The following is a 16,129-nucleotide window of genomic DNA, read 5'->3' as shown; positions in this document are numbered from 1 at the left end:
GCAAAACACACATATATATATATATATATATATATATATATCTCAGATATATAAGTCAACAAAAATATTTATACTTAAAATACCAATAAAACTGCACTGGATATAATACTTTGTAATACATCTCTGGTTCACAAATACATTATTTCTTCACTCTTTAGAAGACATTTTTATAATGTTTATAATAAACATTATAAAATAAATACATTTTATTTTAATAAAATGTTATGAATTAAACAGTTTGTAAAGTTGTCAACACTGGATTTTTTAAATTATTTTCATTATACATATCAACTGCAAGGGGGCGCTGGCGAGCACCCTTCTTAAACCTACTTCACAGTCATGTGCACGTGATGGACATTTTATACCCAAAAGAGCATGACAGACAGACAGACAGACAGACAGAGGGGATTTTATAAATGGGGGGGGGGGGGGGGGGGGGGGGGGGGGGGCACAGGGGGACCAAGAATCAGTCGGGGGGGGGGGGGGGGGGGTTGGCACAGGGGGACCAAGAATCAGTCAGGGGGGGCCAATCAGAAAATTCAACTGAAAATAAATACTGGTTTAGAAAATATTAAGCACGATTTCCAAAGTCGTGTGCAATGCCAAGTGCTCTAATATAGATGGTATAAAATTGTGTTTTGCATGGATTAGATAACACGGTTCTGTTCCAATAAATAATACATAAAAATCATGACTTTACCTTAAATCACATATAAAAAACAACTCATTATTAAGTATAGAACACATACCAACATCACAACACCATTCAATCTCAAAAACGTTGATTGCATTCATCATCTTGTAATAATTAAAATCAACAAGAATTCTTGATTTAAACATATTCTTAAAAACTGATACAATATGTTGCCCATTTCTCTGTTCTATTTCATTTCTTCTGGAAATATAAATTGCTAATTTGGCTTGACCAACAATAAAGTTCATTAATTGACACTTATATTTCTGTAGTCTACTATACTTGAAGCCAAATATAAAACATTGCTTTGTAAAAGAAATCCCTAATAAAGAGAATAAAAATTCTAGAAGATCAAAGAGTGGAGAAAGTCTGTCACAATTCATAAAACAATGAAATATTGTTTCTCTCTCTAAACAGAAAGGACAATTATCATTTACAGTGGGATTCAATTTCGTCACAAAGGCGTTTACAGCGATTGCACCCTGCAGTATTCTCCACTGGAGATCGCCTGCTCTTTTAGTCAATGGTGGTTTGTATAGTACTCTCCACTCTGGTTTTAATTCCTCTACCACTCCTAGTTTGTCTCTCCATACTGTGTCAATTCTGTCTTTTAATGTATGTTTATTTATTACCTTCACAATACATTTGTATAAGATCTTTCCTTTAACTGTACAAAAATCAACATTTTCATTTGCATTCAAACACAACAGAGGACTATTATGTGAGGATTCCTCAAGATCAGGTGTACTTCTGATGTCTGGGAAGAGGTCATTAGCATCAGGGACAATATCACCCATACTGTAACTCTCAAGTAGAGCTTTTTCCTTGGAGTTTAAAACCCCATCCAGTTTGTTCAGAAATCTTCTAACAAATCTCACTGATCTTATTCCCAGATGTATAGCAACAGTTTCTGCATTTTTTAGTCCAGGTCCGGCTTTTTCAACAATATCTTTCAATTGCAATAGTTTCTTTGACACAAGCAAATTTTTTAGTCCTGGAAGGTCAACTCCTGTCACATCAAGGCGACTTCCAAACACAACAGGTTCCTCAAGCAACCAAAAGAGAGATGTGGCTGACTCTGTCCATTTATGTCTAAAAAGTCTCCACACTTTAAAAAGACTTCTATAAAATGAAGGTAGTCTAGACAAATCCAGGTGAGTATAGTCCGTTAAAAACAGTGCAGCATGAAGTCCCACTCCGTTCACCCCAGATAAAATAGTCTGTGCTAATGGTCTCCACACTAGATTCTGATTCTGGGGACCCATCAGCAGTCGCTGAATGAACTGTAGCCTAAAAGTTGCTCCTCTGCTGACCAGATTCACCAAGCCTTGACCCCCTTCATCCCTTGGCAGGAAAAGAACACTTTGAGGTGTCCAGTGCAAATTGTCCCAGAAAAAAATTGACCATTTCTGCTTGAAGTTTTGGTAACAGTCCCAGAGGCGGATCGACACAGGCAAGTTTATGCCATAACGAGGACCCCACCAGATTGTTGATTATAAGCGTACGACCTCGATAAGACAATTTGGGGAGTAGCCATTTCCATCTCTGTAAACGTCCTTTGATTTTTTCTAGCATACAATCCCAATTTTTTGTAACAAAGTCATCATTCCCTAGAAAAATTCCAAGATATTTGAATCCGCCTTTCTTCCAAACTAAACCACCAGGCAAACTGGGAGGACCTCTATTCCAATCGCCCATTAAAAAGGCCTCACTTTTTCCCCAGTTAACTTTTGCAGAAGACATTTTTTTAAAACTTAACAATAATCTTCAACTTTTCAATATCATCAGCACCAGATATAAAAACAACTACATCGTCTGCATAGGCAGAAAGGTGCAACGTGATATTACAGTATGGTATAGTAAAACCACTCAACTCATTTCTTAATTTATGAAGCAGAGGTTCAATAGCCAGGGAATATAGCATGCCTGACATGGCACATCCCTGTCTAACTCCCCTCTGAATCCTATACGGAGCACTCAAACCACCATTGACTTTGAGAACACTCTCAATGTCACGATACATGGCCTCAATCATATTTATAAAAAACTGACTAAAACCAAAAGCTTCTAAAACATCTCTCAAATATGCATGCTCTACGCGGTCAAAGGCTTTTTCCTGGTCTAACGAAATTAGACCACTATTTACACCAAATAGCCTTGCAACCTCCAAAACATCTCTAACCAATGAGATGTTATCGAAGATTGACCTATTGGGTATGCAATAATTCTGATCGGAATGTATGACTTGACCCAGAACTTGACTTAACCTTGTAGCTAAAGCCTTTGATAAAATGTTATAGTCTGCACATAAAAGAGATATCGGTCTCCAATTGCTTATGTTTTGGAGATCTCCCTTCTTGGGCAAAAGGGTAATAACAGCTCTTCTACAGCTCAACGGTAACAATCCTTTATTCAAACTGTCATTAAGAACTAAAAAAAAAATCTTCACCAATCACTGGCCATAAAATTTTATAAAAATCAACAGGAATCCCATCAATGCCAGGAGTCTTTCCATTTTCCATCCTCATCATAGCGGTATATAATTCATTTTGTGACAAATTTTGTTCAAGCAAAATGTTAGACTCTTCATCAATCTTTGGAAGATCATTAAAGGGATAGTTCACTTTGAAATAAATTTTTGGTATGTTTTAGCTTACCTCAAGGGCATCCAAGATGTAGGTGTCTTTTTTTCCACAGTAGTTTCAATTTTGATATTTTTAGGTCAAACCGTTCTTGTCTGTCAGTCATATAATGCAGGTCTATGGTCATTATCTCAAAACACAAGCACAGAGTCCAAATTAAAACAATTCCCCGTCGTCCAAATTAAACAATTCCCCATCGTAAGTACACATTGATGGCCTAAGACACGAAACGAGCGGTTTGTGTGAGAAAACGAACAGTATTTATATCGTTTTTACCTCTTATACGCAGCCATGTCGAAGTGATCTGATCTGACGTGTGCGCAGACTGGTGCATAGATATATACACACTAGATGTCTCCTTGTCTACGGCAGTTCATTGGAACGAATGTCTTTAAGGCGACATCTAGTGTGTATATCTATGCACCAGTCTGCGTACACGTCAGATCAGATCACTCGGACATGGCTGTGTAAGTGGTAAAAACGATATAAATACTGTTCGTTTTCTCACACAAACCGCTCGTTTCGTGTCTTAGGCCATCAATGTGTACTTACGATGGGGAATTGTTTAATTTGGACGACGGGGAATTGTTTTAATTTGGACTCTGTGCTTGTGTTTTGAGATAATGACCATAGACCTGCATTATATGACTGACAGACAAGAACGGTTTGACCTAAAAATATAAAAATTGAAACTACTGCGGAAAAAAAGACACCTACATCTTGGATGCCCTTGAGGTAAGCTAAAACATACCAAAAATTAATTTCAAAGTGAACTATCCCTTTAAGAAAAGTGAAGTCATTATCTTCTCTTTGAGACAATTCACATTTATATAGGTTGGAATAAAAACCAACAGCATGTTTGCGTATCTCACTAGGCTCAGTAAGCTCTTTCCCTGTATCCGAGCGTAATGAATGAATAATACGACTTTGGCCGTTTTTTCTTTCCAAACTGAAAAAAAATGTAGATGGTGCATCCATTTGTGAGATACTTTGAAACCGTGAACGTATTAACGCCCCTTGAGCTTTTGTACCCAACAAATCTGCAAGCATTTCCTTTTTGGATTTACTGCTTTCAAAACAATCTCCGTCACCTGTAGAAGCTGTTGTATTTAAAAGTTCTATAATTTCATTTTCTAAAATCTTCATTGACTGGGCCATATCTTTAGTGACATTAAGAGTGTACTCTTGACATAACTGTTTAATGTGGACCTTGCCACAATCCCACCATTGTTGTAAGGAAGTATAAAACTGTTTTTGTTTCTTAAAATTTTCCCAAAACAAATAAATTTCAATAAACTTTTTATCATTTAAAAGGGATGTATTAAAATGCCAGTAAGCACTCTTTAAATACACAGAATTAATAAAAATATTACAAACAACAGAACAGTGATTGGAAAAACCTACAGGAATTATTTTACATTCTCTGGCCAGATTTGCTTGATGATTAGACACATAGAACCTATCTAGTCTTGCCATAGAGATAATATTATCTCTACTATGTGCCCAAGTATACTGCCTATTCTTGTGATGCACATTCCTCCAAACATCACATAAATCAAAGGTTCTTAACAATTGCGTGAGCGCTTTTTGTGAGGCGATATGTGGCTCTAAGTGATTCCTGTCCAATTTATCATTTTCAGTAAAGTTAAAATCTCCACCGAGGAAAAATAATTCTTCTGTGCTTAGGTCTTTCATAACAACACTAATTGTATCAAAAAAAGCAATTCTTTCAGCCCCTTTTGTGGGGGCATAAATATTTTAAAAAGTCATTGTAGTGTTTTCAAACTTAGCTTTAACTTTTAAAAACCGGCCTTTAACTATTTCTTCCATTTCACAAGAAATTGGCAGGGATTTCTTTGAAAACAGAACAGCTACTCCTCCACTATTGGAAGACATATGACTCAAAAAAAAAAATCTCCATCCCATTCTTTTTTCCAGTCTACCTCATTATTCAAGTCACTATGTGATTCCTGAACAAAAGTAACATCAATATGTTTTTGTTTAATAAATTCAAACAAACACATTCTCTTCTGACCGTCTCTGGCACCATTTAAATTGAGAGTTCCAATTTTAAAATCTCTCATAAAAAATGATGTTTTAAAAAGACAGAGATAATTAAAAGAAACAGTCAGCAAGGCAAAGACTTCTACCAGAAAGAAGAAATTATACCATATCTTGTTTTTCATCATTAAGATTTTGCTTTCTAAGTTTACTCAGAATTTTCCTAAGACGGAAAACTTCTTTGTCTGCAAAAGCACCTTCTTTCATTAGAATCTTTGCATCATTAATGAAAGTTGAGCGATCAGGGAAGTAATCTTCAACCTGAACTCCAGGTAAGCCTTTAGTCTCTTTCAGAAATTTGCTAATGTCCTCAACTTTATATACTGTGATCTGATTCTCATTTTCATTTTGCGATGAAAGATAAGAACAATCAGAAATATTGGAATCTGAAGAATCACTGTCATTATCTGGGACTAAACTTTCAACCTCATTTTTGTCTTTTTTTATTTGTTTAAAGACTTTGCTCTGGTGGACTTTTTTTCTTTTATTTGGAACTTTGAAGATTGACTCGGTTTCCATCTCATTCAGCAACACCCTCACTGACCTGTTTATCAGTTGTCATTTTATCTGTATTGATGTCACTGCTCGAATTAACAGTGTCAAAAATCATAAGATCAGATACAGGGACCAGACCTGCAGTAACCTCAGCCATAGTGGGTTTATTCCTAACCGACCCAGCAGAACCTGACTCAACAGCAGCAGCAACAGCAGGGGCCACAACATCCTCTGTGACAGACACAGCTTCAGGAGGATTACTCTGAGTGTTTGTCTGTACAGTAACATTTTCGTCCATTTTATCAGGACAAGCACGTAGCCTATCAAATGGCCAATTCTGCCACAGCCAAAGCATTTCATTATACTTTCAGACGTTGCATAAACTGTATAGTTAAAGTCCTCAACTTTAACATTAAATGACAGGTTCAGCTCATCAGCATTGTTTTTCAAAATCATATAGACATGACTCCGAAAAGACACTACATGTTTCAGCAAGGGTGATTTACAGCTAAAAGCAATTTTCCTAATGGGAGAGACTATCTTACCAAAGAAAGACAATTCTTTAGCAATACTTGCATCAGAAACAAAAGGAGGAACATTCGACACAATAATCTTTCTAGAAGGGCTACTAAGCGGCAGAACAAGCGTAAGCGCATCATTAATCACGACTCCCGTTTGAACAAGTTCATTAGCTTTTTCGATCGCATTTAAAAATATAACACTGAATTTACACAAAATCTTAATCCCATGACGCCGAGTTAGACCATCACTACTCGTAACACCTGAAGCAGCCATGCTTCCCGGCAATAAAGACGCCGGGAGCAGACTCCCACAACTTTCTCTAAAGAAAACTACTCCTCATACACAAAATAACACACAAAAACATAAACAAACAAAACACAAAAAAAGTTAGAAAACACACTCAGGTGTCACTCACCACGCACTCACTCCGCAAACGCTCGAGAGAGAGAGAGAGAGAGAGAGAGAGAGAGAGAGAGAGAGAGAGAGAGAGAGAGAGAGAGAGAGAGAGAGAGAGAGAGAGAGAGACTCTTAGATAGGCTACATAATAATATTTCATATATTCTTCTTGATTTGTCAATTCAACATACTGATGTCTGTCTTGTTTTTGAAATAACAAATGCGATTAATTAATGGGCTCATATTTCCTTAAAAGTAAAATGTTGGAAAATTCAAGGACTGAAAATTCAAGGTCCTCCGTTTTTGGTATAAAGAGCCAACATTCAGACTTCAAAAAAGTAATTAGAAAAATTAGAAAAAAGACATTATAATTCTGCAAATTTATTTCATTACAGACACTGACCCAGTGCATCTCAGTGCATTCACAGTCAGATAATACCGGTCCTCAAACGCCTGTCAGACCACTGTAAAATGACACTATATCAAAAACGAACTCAAATCAATGAATCACGCAGACAACCCTCTCATTTACTGAGGCTGCAACAATCCTACAAGTGGACAAAAACAGCACAGACAATTATCAACATGCAACAGAAAGTCAAACTACCAAATTATTATTGGACAAATTTATAATTAACATGTATCCAGAAAATAAAATAGGCATAAATCTGGCACTAAGTGACATTACCAACATATTCCACCAATCAGCATCCATGTGCAATTTGAAAAAATCATCAAAAAAGAATCCATAAAACACCAACGAAATGTGTTTTGACAGTGAGTGAAAACGTATTCGACAACAGCACGAAATCTTTCCAATCAAAAACACAGATCCTGACAATGAAGAACTCCGCCATCAATATCATGAAGCTCTTAAGAGTGTACAAACAAACTCTAAGAGCAAAAAAGGAAGAGCACACAGAACAATTATTTCAAGCAATGGAGGAGTCAAAATAAAAAATACCAGTAACTTCTGAAACAATTGGAGCAACAGGGCCTTATAGAGCTCTTCCAGGGTCAGCACTCCTGCGAGATCATTATTAACCTCCTCTGACACCATGCATGCTATTTGTTGCCTGTGTTTCTGTTTATTATTGTGATTTATAGCTTTAGTGCTGAGAACCGTGTGAGAGGCGTGTCCTAGCAATTATCTGTAGACCTTTAACACTGATTGCCAGCACCTGTGTGTTTGCTTCTACTTGTGTGTGTTTGTCATTATAAGATCAGTTTTCCATTTGCTTCATTATGCCCTGAAGAAGGCTCCATGTCGCTACGCATGGGCTTTTTAAAGTTGTCCAGTTAGGACATGTCATTTTTGTAATAAAGACATTTTAATTAAGGAGTGCCTCGGTTATCAGAGAATTCTTTCTCTACACTGCACCTTTGATAGACTGTCAAGGAAAACGTTCTCCACACAACACCCTGACTTTAACTCATTTCTATAAAGATTTTGATAAAAATGAACTGCTCTTCCCCGAATACCAGCAGGATCTGACAATAACACTCCATCTTCGGACGCAATGCATGAATAAAACGTTTCTCACCATTCTTTTTTCCCGATTGAAAGAGTATTTGGATGCCGCATCCATCTGATCAATGCTTTGAAAACGTCAACGGACCAGAGCCCCCTGTATTATATGCCCCAGTAGATCAGCTAACTGAGCTTTCTTCCTTGAGCAGGTTTCCAAATAGCGAAGCTCGCCAGTAGATTGAGCCAAATTTTGAGATTTTTTCTAAAAACTCTAAAGAACAAGTCAACTCCTTAATAACGTTGTGAGTTTACTGTTTTGTCTTATTTGTACCTTACCAACATCCCACCACCGTTGTAATGAATAAAAAGAAGACTTCTTTGTTTTGTGAACATGACTCCTTAAAATAAAAATATATATAATTTAACAGAAACGAAGACCAGGAGACTCGGTTGTATCTTCAGCAGGATTTTTTATTGAGAAACACGAGCTGTCGGCTGCAGTCATCAAGTCTAACTAAGGCAGTGTACACTGTAGTTTATATAGATTTTAGGAGGCAGTGCTTAGAAATTGAGACAAGGCATCTGGGTGACGATCTTAAACAAAGCATGCAAATGAAGTATCCAGGTTTAGGAACCCGCCCTAGACTCTAGAGTGTTACCAATCCTAATCCAATCAGCATAACTATTCAAAGACTGGGACACGGGCTCCAAGAGCCATTAAAGACAAAGGGTGAGAGTCTCAGTAATCTGACTCATTTAACTTAAAGCAACAACATGGAACTTTTCCTCTGCGGTCGCCCTACAGGTTGGAAGCGGAATTGTCCATTACCGCTGTCGTAAAATGATTTACGGTTACTGTATATGAAGCATGCAGATTTTTTTTCATATGGGCAATGATAATATTATTAATCTTCCCCCTTTCATAATTTATACATGTTTAGTAGACTAAACATTTTAACTCAAACATTTGAATTTTGCATGTCGATTGCAATGCTCAAATCTGAACGAGAATGATAGCGATAGCATCCTAACCATCTAAAACTACCATGTTAGGGTTTACTAGCTACCAGATTGATAATTCGCTCATCTACTAGCTGATTCATGAAGATAAATAAATGGAGGACCAGATAGTTTCCGTAACGTAGCCAGGCAGAGAACCGATTAGAAAAACTAAAGATAGTATGCAAGCAATTTACAGTTACTTACTAGTTCAACAGCATGACGGCCAAGTCAGCATCAGTCTGGTAACTCTCCTCCTCCATAAGCTAACGCCAGCGAGCAAACGCTCGACCAATATTGATCCTCGTCCTGCCTTTCAGTTTATCACTCTCCCTTTTCCTCTTCCGACTCTACTCCGACAAAACCTTGGACTTCTTACGTTTCGCTGCTGCTTCAGCCATGACGAAAACAGACGTACGAAAACAAACGCGCTGGTTGGTCACATTTGAGGAAGTGGTGGGCAAAGTGACGTATGCCGTAAAGCAGTCGAATTTTGTAGTTCTTTTTGAGCGCTGGTTACTACCCGCACCCCGAAGTTACATAGTGCCAGTAAAAGCGATACAGACCCCGTCAGGCTCTGGCAGACGTCTCATTCAACCTATTGTAAGTCGATGTACTATCACAAGGGTCTTGGAAATATATTATGAAGGTTGAAAAGTTACATGTTGTTACTTTAATAGAGAGAATGACTGGCAGGAATCTCTTGCTGGAAACTTTGCTGAAGAGAATTATTCATCTGATATCATCATCATAACCTTAAATGCTAAATTCAATGTACTCTACCTTAGTTTTTCATTTTATGTTAAGTAAGGATGTAAGATTTAAGATTTAAGATCAGCAATCTTAAATTTGTAATCCCACATATTTAAAATGCCAGTATGCGCTTTTTGGTTTTATAAGCTTAAAGCAACACTAAGGAAAATGTTTTACCTTAAAATAATGTTTCCAAAATCATATCAGTGGTTCATCAAGTCGTAACAGGGTGAAAGGCACTTCTGGATTCGCTTTGCGGTCCTTTATCTGATATAACCACTCTATGCAAGTTTGCCAAACCGGGTCGCATTTCTGTAGTTCGAATGAGACATAAGAAAACAAAAAATTTGACTTGCTTTACGTCAAGCGTTACAATAGTCATTATTTAGTTTTTCTTCGTTTCTGATGTCGCAATACATCATACTTTCATGAAATCATGCAACATACTCTACTTTGTCTGTGGACATCGTTCATTCCAAAGCCGGTGCTGGATAAACAGCGAGTGTGCGTGCGACAGTAGTCTGCGGGCGGCGAAATTATTTACGACAGCGGCAATGGATAATTCCGCTTCCAACCTGTAGGGGGACAGAAGAGGAAAAGTTTCTTAGTGTTGCTTTAAGATAAACTTACATTGATCCTGTCAGACTTCTGACCTGTAATGCAGCCTGAATCATAATCATACACCGTTCGCTCGTTGGCCAGAGGAGAACTGGCCCCGACTGAGCCTGGTTTCTCCCAAGGTTTTTTTTCTCCATTCTTGTCACATGATGGAGTTTTGGTTCCTAGCCACTGTTGCCTTGGCTTTTGGCTTGCTTAGTTGGGGACATTTAATATTCAACAATATTAGTGATCTGCCTTACTTAAGGTGGATAATGACGCAATTTTCTTCTATAAACAAACTTTGTTGTAGGGGAGAGCCGGGACGATTGAAACGGGGGACGGATGAAACACTGAGATTTCCTTGAAAACCACTCACGTCATGTACGTAAAATTTCGTTAGCACGTACAGCACGCAATGCCTACCATACCCGCGAAAATATTTCTTCTTTACGTCGTGCCGTTTTGGAGTTAAAGCCGCAAAGCTGTTTTTGAGTGCGGTAAGTGAATTCTTTTGTGCTGTACTTTTTTTAGTTTTTTAGTTTAAGGGCAAAAGAGGTTTAAATGACAGGAGGCGCTGTCGGGTTTCAACCGTCCCGACCTCGCATCCTGCCAATTAAACCTGGTCATAGCCTATACTGTTCATAGATTCATATAATTTTCCTAGACTTGTGTTTCTTTTAATGCAAATTAATTTTCAATTACGCAACACATGCTATCTCTGTAATAATCATCAATTGTCCAATCTTCAATCTTCAATAAATGTCATTTATCGTCTTCTGGTTGACCTCGTTTTCTTCATAATAACAGGCTATTCAACTAGCAAACACTCAATATGACTCAAGGAAGAAATGTAAGAAAATGAATTGTAAACGGATTTGTGCATTTGTCTATCTTCGTCAAAATAGCCTCTTAGAAAGATTACAAAATGCGCATAGGCTTATCGCCTATTGTTTATTGGGCGACATAACAAAAATGGTTAATATGAACCTTTAAATTAAAATAAATTACAAAATTTGTTTGTAACAATATGTACATAATTATTTGTCAGGTATTGTTCACAAAAATAAGCATTAGATGAATAGTTGCCGTTTAAACTGTTATGTTTCATCCGTCCCACCCCTGTGTTGCAATTGAAACAAAGCACAACTACCGTTCAAAGTCAAATTTTACTTAAATCATTCTATATTTGTATCGAATAACACATGATACTAAGAGAACACATATGTGAGTTGTTAATCCCAAAAAAAAAAAAAAAAATCTATCTGTAACCTTATCTTAGAAAACGACATTTATCTGAAAAGTGTTTCAACTGTCCCGGCTCTCCCCTATTATTATCATGTTATCACTGTGAAGCTGCGTTGATACAATCGGTATTGTAAAAGCGCTATATAAATAAAGGTGACTTGACTTGACTTGAATGCACCATACTGTGATCTGTAAAATTTATTTGAAAATGCTAAGATGGTAATTAAAACTATAAAATCTGTCCAACCTGGCTAATGACATAACATTGTCACGTGTGTGAACCCAAGTGTACTGTCTCTCATTACCATTTAAAGGTGCAGTATGTGATATTGACAGCTAGTGGTTGAAATGGGTACTGCAGTCCAAATTTTGTTTCTCCCGCTCCTCCTGCTCAGACTCGACGCTCATGTGGGTTTCCAGATTGAGGACACGCAACAGGAACGAGCGCAATTGACAATGGAAAGCAAGGAGACTTACACACTGTAAATTGAGTTGACTTATTGATTTATGATGAGTTGATATTGAGTTTTAATATGCTCCCATTCATAGAGATTTTTAGATGGGTGCAGAGGTTTTGTAGGTCAGGTAGAATCTGCGATCTCTGACCCAGTTTGTTCACTGGCTTCCATGGCTGCAATATGCTGTGTTTTCTGGCAACTGGCAACTTGTGGTGGCAAAATACTATTGGGTAAATTGGCAATGTGGGGTATTGCACAGACCAAAACAAAAACAGATATTACGACACAGAACGCATATTTCAAAGTAAAATAACTGGCTGTAGAAGTGTTTTTCAGAGAAACGAGTATATATAAACTCAGCATGTTTCCTAAATAACTTCAAAACATATTAAAGGAGAACTCTGTAACTCTAGCGAACTCTAGTCACTTCTTCGCTGATTTTCCCTTTTGTTGTCGCATGTTTTCCCCACGAGCTCCCCCTACAGCTGTGGGGGGGCGTATATTTCACAACACAGTCGTAAAAAACTCACTTGCGGCGGCCTCCTCCCCCTCTCTACCGCTGCTCATGTGCGTTTGTTTTGATCGGAGCAAGCCAACTGTATCGCGTGGAGCTATGTCTACCGAGGTGGGTAATCTGGTAATACATCATACATGCGTGTGTGTTTATGTCGAATTGCCGTAAAGCAATTTGTGTTTCGCGCTCGTTCTTGTTCTAGTTCTCGCTTCTCACGAGACTTCCAATTTCACTTTGCCGGGACGGCAGTGCGCAAGTTGCAAGGTTGGTTTTCCGCCTGGGAACGCTGGGGGGAGCGGGGAAAGTCACCAATATCACCAGAACAGGTTGTTTAACCATCCAAATGATTTCTAGACAGTTTTATTAAGTTAAAAAAGTTACCAAGTTCTCCTTTAAGGTATTTTTATGCTTTAGTAAAGTCAAAAACTTACGTACAGCACCTTTAAACATTTCCAAATATCATATAAATCATATATTTTTTTAAATATGAATGAGACGTTTACGTTAAGCCAACTGAGGCTTAATGTGATTTCTATCTAAATTGAGCTCAGTACAATTGAAATCACCGCCTAGGAACAAAAAGTCTTCAGGGCAACAGTTTTGTGGAGTCGAACACAGAATTTCTGAAAAAAACATTCTTTCAACTGGTGCAGTTTGAACATGAGGGGCTTTCGCACCGAAGAAACCTTTTCATAGTTCCTAGAACTATTGACAGAAGTACCCGGATGTCAGCGTGTTCGCACCGCAGGAACTAGGAACGATTTTAGTTTCCTTTTGGAGGAACTAATAAACCACTGTACGCTGATTGGTCGAACACAGGCGAAAAACCAGCACTGTTGAGAAAACACTTATTTAAAGTGAAATGATTTGTGTAAATGCAGTGATCATGCTGTGTTTGGCTGTTTTCACTTTTCAGTGATAATCACATGGCTAGAAGCTGATCTGTGAATATAAATTATGTACTGGCAGATTTTTTTTGTTGTTGTCTTTTTTTACTTTTTTTTTTACAATGACCAGCACAAGCACTCTGTGACCCAAAACCAGTGACTTTAACTTAACTTTGTGTCACTTTCCCAACACCGACATCAGTGATGCTTTTTGAAGATATTTGAGCTTCTCCACTATTTGTTGAAGATGTATGCTTCTTTATTAAATAAAGCAGAAATTCAAGACATATAGTGAAACAAATAAAGACTAAAATGATAGCTTCATATTAATTACTAAATCATTTTGTCAAACAATGAGGATAAACACTTGACAATTTACTTCAACATATTCAAAACAGAAATAAAGAAAAAATACGACAGAGAAACGATTAGTGAAGCTGCAGTAGCTCAGGCAGAGTTAATTTAAGCCTTAATTATGTCAAATTCAGACACATTATGAATATAACTAAATCATGTTGAAAAAAAGAGAAACAGAATGGGATTCATTCATCAGGACAGCAGACTTTCACTCTGTTACAGCATATTGATTGATCTCATCAGACTGAGCTGTAAAACACAAAAGATATGGAATAAGGGTTAATTATTCATAGTGATGGTAGATCTGGTTAAATGAATCTGTCAGAGAACAGATCAGAGAGAGAGAGAGAATCTCACCATGAGCTCTGTAGCATTTGACTCCTATAATGACGGACACGAGCAGATATGGAGAAGCTGCCAGTAGAAAACTGAGGAGTTTGAGAACTGAGAGAACTGGCAATGGAGCGTCTGAACCTGAAAAATTAAACAACCAAATAATTTCATCATCATCTAAACTTGTTAGATTTTCTTATTTATAATTAAAAAATAAGGTACCCTCTAGCGCCACCAGATTTTACTTTTCTTCTGTTTCTTAACTTTTAAACCTTGCGATTAAAAAAATTATTGTGTCATGTAGGTCTCAGTGAAGCTATTGATTTGAATCTTTGCTCACTGACCGCTATTTTGGAGTTTGACAAATATTATCCAACTTTTAAACCGACATTTATTTACAGTCATCAATCATGTCTGTCACTGTTCATCATTCATATTTTATACTTAAAGGATCATACAATTATTCTTTAATGCACATATTTCAAAGAGTTTTAATAGCACTTGTTTTGTTGAAGTATTAAAGAGATACACTGATCTCAGTGGTAATTTTTCCATGGATGTGAATCAGATTGATGTGAAGGAGAGATTCTCACACTCACCTGAAAGCGTCAGTGTAACTGCATCACTGGTGTGTGTGTATCGTGATCCTCGCGTCTCTCTTCCACTACAGCTGTACTGACCTGTGTGAGATTCACTAACTGAACTGATTCTGTATTCCTGTGATTGACTGACATGAATCTCTGAATCATCTTTATTCCAGGTGTAGTTCCAGCTAGTGACGTCTGACTCCTGTATGTCACATGTGAGAGTGACCGTCTCTCCTCTGAACACTCGTCCATCAGGCTGAACACGCAATACAGCTTTGGGTCTCTCTGTGAGACATTAACTGTGTTTAATTTAACTGACAGAACATGATACTGTTGATGGATGACATTAATTTACATAATATCTGAATCAACATGCACCAATGCTAAAATGTTACTCATTTGTTTACAAACAAGTATTCATTACTTCAATGAGCTCATTGTTTCTGCATTCAATTATTACATTGTTTAACTTAAAAAATGTTTAGCTAACTGTGACTTTGTATATGTACATTTCTGAAATACTTAACTTACTTGGATGACATTAAGTTTCATAATATTCCTATTATTAAATCAGATTGCCACATTACCTCTGACTGTTAGCGTGACTCTTTGACCTTGTGTTGTGCGGTTGTTTTCTCTCATTACACCACAACTGTACTCTCCTCCATCAGACACTCTCACATCTCTCAGTGTTTCAGTCTCATCACCAGATTTTATTATCTGGAAGTCTTTGTACCAGGTAATCTTCAGTCCAGTTGAGCGTCTCACGTCACATCTCAGAGTAACTGTGTCTCCAGTGAACACTGAACTCTGGGGCTTCACAGTTACTCTGGGTTTGTCTGTAAATATTTCATGATCTTGTGTTAATATACAGCCTTCAGTCATCATCTATCACTGCTTATGACTTATATCATTTCTATTAATTATATTTAATATACTTTTTAAATATTTTTCTCTGTTATTGTGAGTAATGTATGCTGTGTTACGTTCATCAAACACAAGAGGTTAAACTTTAAACTTTAAACTCTCAGAATGAAAGTACATGACGACAAATCCAGTGCTTCAAAGAATCAAATGATCCCTTTTTAATAAATTGATCTTAAAACTATAATAAA

At 37.2% G+C, this 16,129-nt stretch overlaps 1 protein-coding gene across 4 annotated transcripts in view; it reads right to left on the bottom strand.

Annotated features, from left to right (window-relative positions):
- Positions 1 to 16,129, bottom strand: part of LOC309493214 (B-cell receptor CD22-like) — a 91,416-nt gene that overhangs the window by 7,551 nt on the left and 67,736 nt on the right. The window lies entirely within an intron of this gene.

Source organism: Leuciscus leuciscus (genome assembly GCF_965113295.1).
Source record: "Leuciscus leuciscus genome assembly, chromosome: 2".
Classification (NCBI taxonomy): Eukaryota; Metazoa; Chordata; class Actinopteri; order Cypriniformes; family Leuciscidae; genus Leuciscus; species Leuciscus leuciscus.
Note: the sequence above shows the minus strand (reverse complement) of the source record. Positions and strands in the feature narration are given on the sequence as shown.